At 41.8% G+C, this 15,237-nt stretch overlaps 1 protein-coding gene across 7 annotated transcripts in view; it reads left to right on the top strand.

The window, feature by feature from the left end:
• Window positions 1-2,300: 2,300 nt before the first annotated feature.
• Window positions 2,301-15,237, top strand: part of Rnf111 (ring finger protein 111) — a 73,048-nt gene continuing 60,111 nt past the window's right edge. For 3 of the 7 annotated variants that reach the window (XM_021656982.2, XM_021656984.2, XM_021656983.2), the window contains exon 1: window positions 2,301-2,611. The gene's annotated coding sequence lies outside the window, so the exon portion shown is untranslated. Of the gene's footprint in view, window positions 2,612-2,707; window positions 3,025-15,237 lie in introns of those variants that run through there. The other 4 variants (XM_021656985.2, XM_021656986.2, XM_021656987.2 and 1 more) reach the window with 2 other exon arrangements.

Genomic DNA, 15,237 nt, shown 5'->3' on the forward strand with positions numbered 1-15,237 from the left:
GCTATTACATTAATTCAGTGCCAACTCTCTCCTCCCCTACTGTCCCCCTTACTACTGCAGATGAAAGCCACAGCACCTGGCTTCTCATTTCCTTATCAGGCTTCCTGTTTTTTGGTTTGTCATCATCATCCTGCGACTAAGTCAGAGGCTATCCTGATCTTTTCTTTTCTTTTTGTTTTCCTCTCTCTCTCTCTCTCTCTCTCTCTCTCTCTCTCTCTTCTATGTAGCCCTAGCTTTCCTGGAACTCACTCTGTAGACCAGGCTGGACTGGAACCCAGAGATCTCCCTGCCTTTGACTCCAGAGTGCTTCAATTAGAAATATGCACCACCACTGACTGCCCAGATATTCTAATGTTTTAAATTTCTGTGTTCTAATCTCTGCACTCAGCCACTTGCACACTTTCTGCCTTGGCAAATAGCACTAACTGGTATTTCATATAGAAGCAAGGTCTTTCAGTGGTCGGGCTTTAACCCCCTTAAACAAACAAACCTAATTTCATTCATCCAAGCACTTCTTGTCACCCATTTCGGTAGAATGACTAATTTTATGCATGTGAGCACCCATTGTTCTCCAGGGTCCATTACTGTTTACCTCTTTATTTTTCTGACTCTTTCTTCTTCAACATACCAAAAGGATTTAAATACTTACTTTTTTGACTATGTATCCTGCTAGATTTGTTTTTTTTTTTCATTCACTATCAACTCAACAAAATAATAACAAACAGTTCTGTTGTAACTAGTGTTCAATACTTAACCACACTGGGACTTTTCAGCTGAGATATTATTGACATCTTAGCACAGATGACCCTTTGTTGTGGGTCCCCTGCCCACTGTTTGGTACTTAGTACCTCTTACTAGACAGCAGCATCATTTCCCCAGTTGTGACAACCAAAACCATCTTCCGATTATGTCAAATAATACCTGAGTGTCAAAACCACCTTCACAGAGAAGCTCTGTTCTACAATATTCAAGATATTGTGTGAAACTAGTCATGTTTACAGATCTTTCTCTTGCCAAACCAACAGGCATTTTACAGATCTTTGATCACACAGTCCATTGTTGAAACTTTTTTACTTATTAATTTATTATTTTGTGGTTTTTCAAAACAGAGTTCCTTGGTATAACCTTGCCTGTCTTGGAGCTCACTCTGTAGAGCAGGTTGCCCTTGAACTCACAGGGATCCACCTGCCTCTGCCTCTGGAGTGCTGGGATTAAAGACATGCACCATCACTGCCTGACTGAAGCCACATAATCTTTCTGGCACCCTAAGACAGGGTTTCTCTGCGTAGCCTTGGCTGTCTTGGACTTGTTTTGTGGACCAGTCTTACCTTGAACTCACAGAGATCAGAGATGGCCTACTTCTGGCTCTCTGAGTGCTGGGATTATAGGCTTGTACCACCAGGCGTATTGAAATTCTTTTAGAGAGAAGCCATTGATGTGTGTGTGTGTGTGTAAATCCAGATCCAATGCTCTTCCATTTCCACTTTGTTTATGATTTAAAAACACTTTCTTCACTGACTATGGAGAATGAGTGAATGAAATTATTGAAGAGCTGGTGTATAAAAAGGGAGCTTGTTGAACACTGAATTGGTAACATAGGGAACTCTATAAAAATCGTCATATTTGACCTCACAAGATCATTTTGAATTATATAAGGTTATCGCAGTTTATAAAGGAGGAAACTGAAATTTATAAAGGTGTTAATAGGTCAGCTGGGCGGTCTCACCCAGCTTTCTGACCGGAAGCCTGTCTGAGAGCAGAGCCCAAGCTCTGTCCTTACATCCTTCTAGGGCACACAATGAAACATTATTATCTTTTCGTTTTGTGAGGCGATTAAGTCTTCTGCTATTGTATAGTCAGAGCTCCCAGGCTATCTAATACCATGCTTGAACTGATTCTGAAAAATATTCACTTGAACAGCGAGATATGATCTCTGGTTTGGCTATCATCTGCTGGGAAAGACACTAATCCATGTTTTTGCTTTAAGAACACCGCAAGTGCAGTCAGTAAGCTGCAGCTGTAATTTTGGTTAAAGAAAAAGTAACCAGGATGTAGGCGGAATTGTGTTGAAGTATTGTTGAGCCCGAAATCACGGAATAAAGTGAACCTAACAAGCTCGTTTTTAATGTCGCTCTACTGGGCCAACAGTTCATGAAAGCCAAGGCAAAGGGGACGGACCGGAGGGCGCAGGGGGGGGTGGGCGGGCCCGACGGGCCCAGCGGTCGCAGGCCCGCGCATGCGCAGACGGACCCAAGGGCGTGAAGGCCCGGCGAGCTCGCTTTCCGAACTGTCGTAAAAGGCCTCCGGTGTCGCGCTCGCGCAGTCGGGGAGGGCCGGGCCAGGCTGCGGCGGCGGCGATGGTGGCGGGGCGCCGGGGCTGCGCGGCGTAGATACGCTGGCCGTTCAGGGTCGCGAGCGCGCGTGGGCCGCGATCGGGCGCTCGGAGCCGGGCCGGGTCGAATCAGGCGCAGCCTCCCGCTCGGCGGCGGTGTTGACAGACACCCTCCTGAGCAGAGCCAGCCGGCCCGACTCAGCCTCGCCCGGCCGAGCGGCGCTCGTCAGCCCGCGCCAGCGAGCCCCGGACCTGGCCGCACGGGGGCTGCGGACTCGGGTGAGGGCGCCGGCGGAAAAGGGGGTGCGGGGGAGGGGAGCGGCGCGGCGGCGCTTGCGCGCGGCGGGGGAGGGGCCGAGCTGTGGGGAGAAAGAGGAAGGGCCGCGGCGGGCGGCCGGGGTCGGCGGCAGGGGGATGACCGCGGGTCCCGGGCGGCGGGGAGCGGCTCATTGTGTCCGGGCGAGAGTCCGCCCGCGGACACACCCACAGCCTCTTGCGGGGGAGCGGGTGAGGGGCTCGCACCCGCTCCCCGCTGCTCGCCGGCAGGACGGGGGCTGAGGGCCGCGGCGTGGGGGTGACAATGGAGTGGGGAAGGTAACCCGGGTCGGAGCCGGGAGCCGCCCGGTGCGTGCGGGCACGCGCAGTCCGCGGAGCCGAAGACGGACGCGTCCGATATTGTGTGGAGTTGGCTGGTTAGTCATTAAAAAAAGATGTTTCTTTATCCTGCCTAGATAATTGATCGGAGTCAGCAGTGGTGCGGTGGAAAGATCGGTTTTTGTTCTGTTGAAATAGAGGTTTGCTAGCACACTTCCCAGACCGAAGGGCTCTAGAGATAATGCGTTAAAGCAATATGAGTTTTTAGCATCTGAAAAAAAAAAAAAAAGATACCAGGAAGTTATAGCGCCTTCATTTAATTTGCTTGTATCTGTAGTGTGGGTTGACTCCATTGTATTGTTGAGAGCTTTCCTGTTCCTTGATTTATGTACAGAGTGAGTTTAGAACTCCTGAGTGGCAGCGAACCAGCTGACAGACACTTCATTGTAAGAGTTCTGATAGCTCTTGAACCTGACTTGATTGAAACTTCGTTCCATTTGGCATTTTATTTTCAATTTTCTTTTGGGGACCTCTTTAACCAAACAGAGCAGAATGGGAAAAAGTTGAACTGAGGTTCCGTCCCCTTTACCCGTTTTTGTTTGCAAAGGCTATCATGTGATTTTGAGTTTATATAGACGTTCTTTCTATAATTCTGATTTTACTTAGCTTTTTTAGGATAGAGATCTACATAAAGAAACCAAAATCATTCGTGTATGTGTGTGTCAGTGTGTGTGGGTCTGTGCAGGTGCCTGTGGAGGCCAGAAGAGGATTTAATACTCAAGAGCTGCAATGCAGTTAAGGGAGGTGCAGGTAGGCGCTGGGCCCTGAGCTTGGGTCCTCTTCGAGAATAGTGAGCACTTTTGACTCCAAACCATTTCTCCAGTAATGGATCTGTTTTTTGATGGATCTGTATTTATTTTGTTACTAGGTGTTTTTTCTTTTAGTAAATACGTTACTATGTTTTTTTTTTTTTCCTTTTAGTAAAAACCTTTATGTAGAAACTGGGAACTAGTATTTTGTTACATTGTGACATAGGTTATAAGGAAGAAGCTCTTTTACTCTGAAGAGAAACAAATTCATTTAGCTTTAAATATTACTTTTGTAACAGGAGTGCTGGGTGTGATGGTCCAAACCTTTAATTGCAACATTTGGGAGGCAGAGGCTAGCTGTTTACATAGTGAGTTCTAGGACAGTCCAAGCTATGTAGAGACCCTGTCTTATTTATTTATATATATTAAACCTTTGTTACTCTCTTAGGGTTTAACCATGGCCAAATTATTTCATTGTATCCTGCTTGCTTGCTTGTTACCTAAGATTCTCAGTAATATTTGAAAAAATTAGGATATTTGTGAATGGGTCTGAATGATATTGGGAAAAATGAGCAGGAATCGTTTTTTCTTAATAGTCAGGGTTGGGTGTCATGTGTGTGAATTCTTTTGTCATCTTTCCTCGTTGGTGTCTGTTGGTCACTTGTATCTCAGATGTTTCAGTAGAATTAGTCCGCCTTCTAGTTCAGCTCCTAGACTCAGGTATCTTCCTGCCTCAGTTGCCTGAGGAACCAGAACTGCAGGTTTCTGTCTTTGTAATTAGGTCTAGAGTTTGTGTTTGAAGAAAGCTATAATAAAATTTAATTAGTTTTTTAGAGATTTTATTTATTATTTATACAATGTTCTGTCTGCATATACACCTGTATGCCAGGAGATGGCACCAGATTTCACTATAGATGATTGTGAGCCGTCATGTGGTTGCTGGGAATTGAACTGATGACTTCTAGGAAGAGCAGCCAGTGCTCTCAACCTCTGAGCCACCTCTCCAGCCCAACTTAATTAGGTTTAATGAAGAATGCGTGCTAGCTGAGGTTGTATTCACTAAATTTCGCTTTGGTGTTTCATATTTGTGAGAAATTGAGACATGGTTTTATGGATATTCCAAAAGAACAGCAGCTTACTTGCATAAAACCAAGGAGCAAAGCAGTAAACTATTCAGCAGGTACATCTGAGTACATTTTTTTTTTCTTTCAAGTTGAAAATATGGAATAAAAATCTAATTGCCTCAAAACATTTAGAGCTTTGTTTCTTTTATGTCTGTCATGGTAAGGAAGGCCTTGTTAGTTATGGCTTGGTTGTATGGGCCCCTGCTCTGACCCCCACCCCCCAACCCTGTGGGCTGGGACTTTAATGGGGGAAATGTGACTGATAGTACCAAAAAAGTAGTAATTAAGATTTGTTAGAATTTGTCATTAACGTTCAAGGGGTGACATTATTTAAAAAAATAAAATAAAGGTCTAGAGACAGTAGATCTGGGTTTAGGTCTAGTGTGGTTGCTGTACATTGGATTTGTGAGTTTATTGTTAACCTTTCCTGGGCTCATAGCATTCTCATTTAGTAAAATGAGTATAAAATTGATAATGTTGTTCATTTCTAGCCTCTGGTTTTGGGTGTGTGTCTGTAGCATATTTAATAGCTTCTATTTTTAGTCCTTTTGGTATTCACTGTTAGATTCATCAGGACAGTTCTCCAGAAGGAAATGCTCGATGGAGAGTATAAATGATGCATGTATGCAAATAAATTAAATATATATGCGTTAACCTATGGTGAAGCTGTATTTGTTCAAGGTAATTCTGTCCATTGGAGAAATCATTCAAAGTGATTGTTTGTGTTTTCCTGAGAAAACAGGGGCATGCTATAAAGATAGGTTCTTATTATGTATTCTAGACTGACCTCTTAAGTTTCCAAAGTGCTGGAGATTACAAGTGTGAGCTGCTATGTCCAGCTTTACCAATGTTTTACAACTGTCAGGAGGTTCTAAATATGAACACTCCCCACCCCAACCCCACTTCTTTTTGAGAGTAGGCTCTCAGTTATCTCAGGTTGACCTTGAACTAATTTAAAAAAAAAAAGTACCTTGAATTAACTTTCTTTTTTTTCTTTTCTCCTTCCTTCCTTCCTTCCTTCCTTCCTTTCTTCCTTCCTTTGTTCTTTCTTTTTTTCTTTTTCTTTTTTTTTTGAGACAGGGTTTTCTGTGTAGTCTGGCTGTCCTGGAACTTACTCTGTACACCAGGCTAGCCTTGAACTCAAAGATCTGCCTGCCTCTGTATCCTGTAGCTGGGATCAGAGGTGTGTGCTACCACTGTCTGGTGAGTACATTAAACTTCTGATCCTCCCGCTTCTTTTCCCTTCCATGTACTGGGTAGTATATTATATGTTTATAAAAATCAGACTTTTAATTACTTCTGGTGACATCTTTTTTGTTGTTGTTTTTGTATTTTTGTTTTGTTTTGTTTTTTTTTTTCCAGACAAGGTTTCTTTGTGTAGCCTTGGCTGTCCTAGACCCCTTTGTAGACCAGCCTGGCCTCAAACTCACATAGTGTTTTTGTTTTTTGAAACATGTTCTCACTATGTAGCCTTGGCTAGCCTGGAACTTGCTAGACCTCGAACTTATTGGAGATCCATCTGCCTCTGCTTGGAGAATGCTGAGAGTAAAGGCCTATGACACCACACCTGGTTTAATGTCATTTTAAAAAGAGTCCTGAGAGGGGCTGGAGAGATGGCTCTGTTAGGAACAGCTCTGTTAGGAACACTGGCTGCTTTTCCAGACGACGTGGGTTCAATTCCTAGCACCCACATGATAGCTCACAGTTATCTGTAACTCCAGTTCCAGAGGATCTAACACCTTCACACAGACATACATGCAGGCAAAACTTCAGTGCACATGAAATTTAAAAAAAAAAAAGGCCCAGGAGCCAGGCATGGTTGTGCATGCCTTTGATCCCAGCACTCAGGAGGCACAGGCAGATGAGTTTGAGGCCAGCTTGGTCCACATAGTGGGTTCTAGGACAGGCAGGACTAGATTGAGAGACCCTCTTTCAAAGAAACAAAAGTCTCCAAAACTTATTTTTCTTTCAGAAATGTATGATTTTCTTTCCTCTTTTATTATTATTATTTATTACAGTTTATTCAATTAGAAATGTATAATTATTGCTTAGCAAAGATCAGAATTCTATTCGATTATCCTGTCCCATATTCTCTCTTGTATCTCCCAGTTTGTTGCCTGGGTTTCTACAGGTAGGCTGAAGTTGCCATCAGATGAAAGGCAAGTTATAAATGACAGACAGAGCTGATGTTTTACACAGGGGTTCTACATTACAGTTTACTCTAGAAGTCTGTGCTGAAATAATCATGTTGTAGGCGCTGGCACTGACTGGTTGACAGGGATGAAGGCACTGCCCTCTTGGAGTAGACATTCTGTTGAGTGGCAAACTCATAAATAGGATAGGTTGTGGTAAGTGCCTTGAAGAAAATAAGGCCATGTAGTTGAGAGTGACTGGCATTGGGGCTCTGGCATGGAAGAGGGTGGTGCCGCACTGTTGAGACTTAATCTCAGGTGAGAGGCATGATGTTTGCTCACATAGGAACAGGTCCATAGATTTTCAAGGTGGAGACTGAGGAGTGAGTGGAAAGGGGATGGAGAGTTAGCTTAGGGGCAGAGTGAAAACTTCAAGGGCCTGAGTTCGGTCTCTAGCTCGAAGAAAAGGGGTGGTTTAGCAGTAAGTTCTCATCTGTCTTCTTTTATCTGGTCATGTGTATGCATTCTCGTGTATATGGAGACAGAGCACAACCTTGAGTGTTGATCCTCACATGCTGCATTAGTCAGGGTCCTCTAGAGGACCAGAACTTACAGAATGAATCTATTTATAATAAAGGAAGGGAATTTATTAGAGTGGCTTACAGGCTGTGGTCCAGGTAGTTTATCAATGACTGTCTACCATGGAAAATGCAAGAATCTAGTAGTCGTTCTGTCCATGAGGCTGGATATCTTAGCTCATACTGATGTATGAAGACATCAGTTTATTGGATGTCTTCAGTATTCACTGGAATCCAGTATTCACTAGCTCTAATGCCAGTGAAGGAATGAACTGTCCCACAAGAATGAGGGCAAGCAGGCAAAGAACAAAAGCTTCCTTTTCCATGACCATATATATATGTGTGTGTGTGTGTGTGTGTGTGTGTGTGTGTGTACATACATATAGGCTTCCACCAGAAGGTGTGGCCCAGATTAGAAGTGGATCTTCCTACCTCAAAAGTCTGTATTAAAGGTAGGTCTACCCACTCCAAATGATTTAATTATGAAAAATCCCACACAAATATGCCCAGCTCCTTGGGTTTTAGTTAGTTCCAGATGTGATTAAGTTGACAACTAAGAATAGCCATCACATATGCCGTGGTTTTTCTGGGGTGGGATAGAGGTAGAGGTAGGGATCAGGGTCTGTTACTGGCCGAGCATTCAGTACGCTAGTCAGGCTCTTACAGAAGCTTCAGGGACCCCCCTGTCTTCCTGTCTGCAACACTGGTATAACTTGGGAGTGTTTACACTATAGGCAGTTTCTATAAGCTTTCGGCACATTTCATAGCCATTCCACCACCTGTGCATGGGTATTTGTTTTATTATTTATCTTTAGAAATGTTTTTGTTTATTTTGAGATAAGGCCTCACTATATAGATCAGGCTGGCCTTGAATTTATAGAGAACTATCTCTGTCTCCCTAGTGCTGAGATTAAAGGTGTGTGGCACCATGCCTAGTCTTATTTTTTTTTTAATTTAACCTATTTTTTCAAGCAACATTTTGAATTTTTTGAACCAGCTGCTGTTTGAGCATGATTTTAAAAATTAATTTCAGAAGGCTAAAAGTAAAAAAAATATCAGCATTCCAAGTCTCTCTCCAATATTTTAGTTCCATTGCTTAAAAAAGAAACACTTTCTTTCTTAAAAATTACTTTTTCTGGGGTTGGTGAGATGGCTCCAGGATAAAAGTACTGGCTGTACAAGTCTCACAATCTGAATTTCATCCTTGGACCCACAGTAGAAGGAGAGAACCAATTTTTTTTTTTTTTACGATTTATTTATTTGTTATGTATACAATATTCTGTCTGCATGTACACCTGCATGGCAGAAAGAGGGCACTAGATATTACTATAGATGGTTGTGAGCCACCATGTGGGTGTTGGGAATTGAATTTAGGACCTCTGGAAGAGCAGCCAGTGCTCTTAACTCTGAGCCACGTCTCCAGCCCCAGAACCAATTCTTGAAGGTTGTCTTTTGACCTCCACACGTGCCATAGCATGTGTGTGCCCATATGCGCATCATATACGCACATCAAGAAAATGAATACATATTTTTCTAGGGGCTATAAATGAGCTCATTGGGAGAGAATTTTCCTAACTCTGCCAGACCTTAGCTTTGAATCCTAACACTGCAGGATGAAGAAATAGAAGGAAAACTGTCCTTTTCTTATGTATACGTTCATATTTCTTTCCTTTTTCCTCTTGTCTACTGACTATGGATTGAACATAGGCACAGGCTCTGCGGCTGAGCCTCATCCCTTCAGTTGCCATGATTCTAGTACTTTTGTGTCTGTAGTTCTTTCTCTGTCTGCCTGTCTTATTATATAGCCATGGCTGGCCTGGAACGGTATGCTAGGCTGGCCTGGAACTTACAGAGACCCGCCTGCTTCTGTCCCTCAAATGTTGGCATTAAAGGCTTGCATTCATACCTGGCCCTATTCTTACTGTTGTATATATTGTCTAGAAATATGTGAGTTATTGAGTGAACTTCAAAAAGTCTGCCAGGTTGAAGCTGTTTCACATTTTTGTTTGTTGTATTAATAACGTCATCAGGAGCTGACCTTTGCAGTAAGCGTACAAAACAGCACTAGCATAAGTCAGGACAGTGGGCAACTGTCTTAGCCATCACTGTTCACAATGACAGCAGTGGTGCAACTACAGTACCATCCCTGTATTCCCAGTGATGATAGTGGGCAGCTCTGTTATCATTGTACTCATGGATACACATACACTGTAAAAGAATGCTTTTGCATTCAAGAATTTTCTTCTTTTTTTTTTTTTTTTTTTTCTGTGTAGCCCTGGCTGTCCTGGAACTCACTCTGTACACCAGGCTAACCGTGAACTCATAGAGATCTACCTGCTTCTGCCTCCCGAATGCTGGGATAAAAGGTGTGCACCACCACTATCCGGCAAGAATTTTCTTTTTAAGATACTTTAAAGTTACTTTTTATTTTATGTATGTGGGTGTTATTTTGCCTACATGTATGTCTTTGTATTATGTGTTTGCCTGGTGCACACAGACACAAGAAGAGGGCATCAGATCCCCCTGGAACTGTAGTTCAGATGGTTGTGAGTAACTATGTGGGTGCTAAGAATTGAACCCCGATCCTCTGGAAGAGCAGAAACTGCTCTTCATGGCTGAGCCATATCTCTAGCACCTTAAGAATATTCTTTATGAGTAGTCAGAATTATTATCTTTTTAAGTTTACCTTGAACACAATGCATTTTGTAATATTTCATGTGATGAGGCTGAGCATGGGTGGTGGATGTTTATGGAGTGTCAGTTTTCAAGAGACTGAGAGAGGCTGGTTATGAGATATAGCCTGGACTGTAGGGGATTCTAGTCAAGCCTGGACTGCAGTAAAAGACTATCTCATGGGGAAAAATCAGCTGGGATGTAGCTCAATTGATACAGTGATTGCTTGGCATGCCTGGGTTCAATTCCAGTACCCTGTTATCATGGTGACACATGCCTCTTGGGGAGTAATGGTAACAAGATCAGAAGTTCAAGGTTATCTCTATAAATCAAGTGTGAGGCATTGTGGTGTACTTGAAACTCGGACTTAACAGAAAAATAAAAACAAAAAATGTTTTGTAACATTTCATGTGATGAAATAGGAAGGACGTTGGGTTAGGTCACTTCTGCATACTGAAATGTGGTACTTGTCTGGTTAGGTCACTCTGCACACTGAGATGTGGTACTTGTCCGGAGGAAAAGAACAATCGTGAACAAGTGGAATGAACATGTGATTCAAGAACAACTGAACATCTCATTCAACTTTGAACCTCCATCTTAACCATCATTTCGGGCATGGCAGTTTCTCAGGGCTTTGCTGAGAGGCAGTGATAGTCATAGCAGGCCTGGGACAGTGCTGGTTCCTTGAACCAGGCCCAGTGAGTGGTGGGTGAACTCTGTCTGTCACAGAGCTACATTCTCAGCCCTTTCTCTTTCAGTTGCCCAGGTTGTCTTCAATATGCATACTTGCCTTAGGCTCCTGAGTAGCTGGGATTACAAGTGAATTTTGCTGTGCCTAGCTATGTGCTCTTATATAAAACAGAATCTATTCGGTTCTGCAAGTTGTGTATTATTCAGTTTGTTTGTTTTTTTTTTTTTTTAAACAACCAGTGTATCAGAAAGTCATGAATAGGAGGAGTAGTTGTATGAAATGCAAGATGGAGAGTTTTGTTTTGAGACAGACTCTCAGGATGTTCCATGTAGTCCAGGCTGACTTGGAACTCTGGTCCTTCTGCTTTAGACTCTTAGGTCCTAGTATTAACAGCATGGGCTGCAGCATTTAGCAAGCAACAGTGTGATTATATTGAAAAGTTACAGCTTCAGATTTTATACTGCAGCTGTTCTCTATTAAACTACCCTTGTTACTACAGTTACCTGACAGAGTTATTAAAAAGCACTACTTCCTTTTTATAGTAAGTAATTACATGAAACTGGATTTTCTTATAATTTAACCAGCGCAACTGATCATAGGTTCAAACTAAGGCAGATATGTATAGAAGCTGGCTTGTTACTGTGAATCCAGATGTTAAGAGATTTATAAAAATGTATAGCATTTCTTAGTATTTTGGAAACATTTATAAGTGTTAGTTTCTTAGTGTGTAATATTATTATTGCCTTTACAAATATGCTTTGGGTATTTCTCAGTTTTACTTTCAAATGTATTATTAGTAGATAAAAGCCATACATTAAAGTTGGGATCCTCAAGGTGTGAAGAGCTTCAAAAGCCAAAAGAGCTGAGAACTGCTGATTAACCAGTTGTAAGCATTATCTTTTTTAAAAAAAAAAAAAAATTGTAGCCAGGCGGCAGTAGTGATGTATGCTTTTTTTTTAAAAAAAATATGATTGCTCTATCTGCTTGTACACCTTCTGATGCCAGAAGAGGGCATCAGATCACATTATAGATGGTTGTGAACCACCATTTAGTTTGCTGGGAATTGAACTTGGGACCTCTGGAAGAGCAGTTAGTGCTCTTAACCACTGAGACACCTCTCCTGCGTGGTGGTGCATGTTTTTAATCCCAGCGCTTGGGAGGCAGAGGCAGGCAGATCTCTGAGTTTCAAGCCTAGCCTGGTCTACAGAGTGAGTTCCAGGACAACCAAGGCTACAGAGAAAAACCACATTTCAAAAAGCCAAAAAAATATTTTTTTGTTGCATTTATTTGTGTGTGCACCTGTGTGTGTGCGTGCCATGTTGCATGTGCACACACAGGCACCCATGTGGAGGACAGAGAACAATAATATCAGTTCTTCTACCATGTAGGTCCTGAGGATTGAACTTAGGTCATTAGAGTGGACAGTAAGCACATTCACCTATTGAGCCATCCTACAGACTCTGTTTTTTTTTTTTTTTTGTTTGTTTGTTTCTTATGGTAAATGAGTCTGTGCTTCATCCTTCATTGTTGTTGGAAATATTAATGGCTAAATATCATTTATTATTTACCCCATAGTTATTTCAGTGGTATTATTTAACCTGCTATCACACTCAATAAGACACAGACATCTGTTAGAGTTTATATTTGCGTTATTTACTTTGAGCTGGGCAGATTTTCACCTACACTGTCTCATATCTTCTAGCCCCATCCCATGCCATCTACCTTATCTATTCCTATCTGGGCCTTACAAATACTTGCTTTTATTCTTCATCTGGGCCTTTCTCTAGGCCCATGTGGTTCCCAGGCCCATGTGGTTCAGTGGTTCCTTTTCCACTCTAACCCATAGTGGCATTCTTCTTCCCCTCAGTCTTCTCTTCTTCCAGTGATTCTCCTGTCTCCAAAGCCCGGAACCTTAGCCACCTGCTACCTCCTTCTGCCCTGCCCAGGTACAGGCCTTTTTTTTTTTTTTTTTTATTAACCAATCAGGAATAATGTCTTAGGCAGGTTTACACAGCATGGATAAGGTTGTAACCAGATCTTGAGGGCCAGTAATTAGCATCAAAATACAAGCATCAGATCAATCCCCAACACTTCATCTTTTTTTTTTTTTTTTAAGTATAGTTATTGTGTGGCTGGGTAGGGTAAGGGCCCGGAACCAGCAGCCTCTTTCCAACATGCTAGGCAAGCATAGCACCACTGAACTGTACCATTCTTACTGCAGTTCTTCAGTTTAAATAGAACTCAGCAAACACTGATTGAATGCCAGCTCTGTGTTCTACCTAAGCTTTGGGGTGAAAAATAAGTAAAGTTTGTAGATGATTATGAAAATAAGCTAGAAAGAGAAAATAGTGAATGAAGTTAACTTTGTGTTTTTGTTTGTTTGCTTTTTTACAAGCAAGTTAAATTGTAATAACTGTTTAGAATTTGGAGTGGAAAAGTGTGTTAACTCTTTAGAATTTGAAGTAGATAGTACAGTAGATAGTCTGTTGGATAAGGAAGCTGCTGAGCACTGACGTAAAGAAAGTGGATGAGAGAGAGTTCCAGGTGTGGAGATGCTATAGCAAGCATTTCCTGGAGAAAGGAGGAGCCAGGTCGTGGTGGAGAGTGGGAGACCCTGGGGACAGAGGCAGCAAGGCCCTTTGACCTTTTTTAGCCACGTTATGTGTCTTCTTTTTTTTTTTTTTAGATTTACTTATTATTTATACAGTATTCTGCCTGCATGTGTGCCCAGAGGAGGGCACCAGATATCATTATAGATGGTTACAAGCCACCATGTGGTTGTTGGGAATTGAACTCAGCATCTTTGGAAGAACAGCCAGTGCTCTTAACCTCTGAGCCATGTCTGCAGCCCTATTTCTCTTCATTTAAAGAGTTAGATGACAGGATTTTTATTGCCACTTTTCTTCTTGTTGTGAACTTTAAAAAACTGTCAGTGTATCGAGGATTGGAGAATATTTGAAATGAAGATATGTTTATCATTTACCTTGTTTAAACAAAATGAACTTTGGATAAGAGTGATTAAGTTACATTACTGACATCATCCTGGGCTTTCTTTGCAAAACTTAGTGCTAAAATAATGTTTAAATATGTAAGCAAATACACTTTTTACAAATTTAAAGAGTGGGTTGATGTTATAAATCCTATGCTAATTTCTTTAATACAAAACAATGCTTATTTAATGAAAATACATATTTAATTAGAGAATGTAAAACATGGGTTATTATCTTGTATTTGGTGACATTTCCTATGAGCTTCTATTTTCTTTTATAATTTCTTGTTTGCTACTGTATGTGTGTATATGATACCCGTGTGTATGGGCATGAGCACATACCACAGTGCACATGTGGAGGGAAAGAGGCTAACTTTGAAGAGGTGAGTCTTCCACCCTGAAATCCAGGGACAGAGCTCAGGTCAGCAGCTTTCAGCTGTCCCACCAGTCCCAACACAGCACTCCTCAAAGCCCACCAGCTCTGTTTTTCCTTCAGTATTAGAACAAACCTCATTTTTATTGTAAAACACCAGAGGAAGTATGGTCCCATGATATAGGACAATAAATGACTTGAAACATTGAGATCTGATAGCAAGATGCTTATCATCCTCAGAGACACATGAGAAGAAAGACCAGCTACAGAGCACAACTGTCATGCTGGGCTAAGTGAATGGCAAGCATAATCTATACGGTTTAAGTTACTGTTTTATTCAGATAGTTAAATTCTCTTTTATGTGTATGATGTCTGTCGAGTAGTCTCTGCAATCCAGTTTTCTGTATTCTCTTGTTAGCATTTTTCTTTAGAACATTTTCCCTAATATTATCTAGATCACATACTTTGACTGGCCTAAACCAGTAGGTAAAAGACAAAACAAATTTTATCTATACTGAGTGTAAGGAGCATTTTTTTCTCCCCAAATTAGCTACTGCATTCATTGGGGGCTGGGAGGGTGTATGTCTTTTGAGACAGGGCTCACTGTGTAACCCTAGCTTGCTTAGAACTACAGAGACCAGACTATGCTTCAACTGAGATCTTGATCTGCCTGCCTGTCTCCCCAAGTGCTGGGCTTAAAGGGGTGCATCACCTTCCCTGTGTGGATCGCACATGCTTTGTAATTAGTTTTCTGGCTTTGTTATATTTATTTATTCCAACCTTGTTAGAAGGTGGGGGTCAACCACTCAAGGTTTTGGCTTGCTTTTTTTTTTTTAGTTAATTTTATTTTTTAAAGACAAGGTTTCTCCGTGTAGCCTTGGCTATCCTGAAATCACTTTGTAGACCAGGCTGACCTTGAACTCACAGTGATCCACCTGCCTC

This window comes from Meriones unguiculatus, chromosome 6, assembly GCF_030254825.1.
Source record: "Meriones unguiculatus strain TT.TT164.6M chromosome 6, Bangor_MerUng_6.1, whole genome shotgun sequence".
NCBI lineage: Eukaryota > Metazoa > Chordata > Mammalia > Rodentia > Muridae > Meriones > Meriones unguiculatus.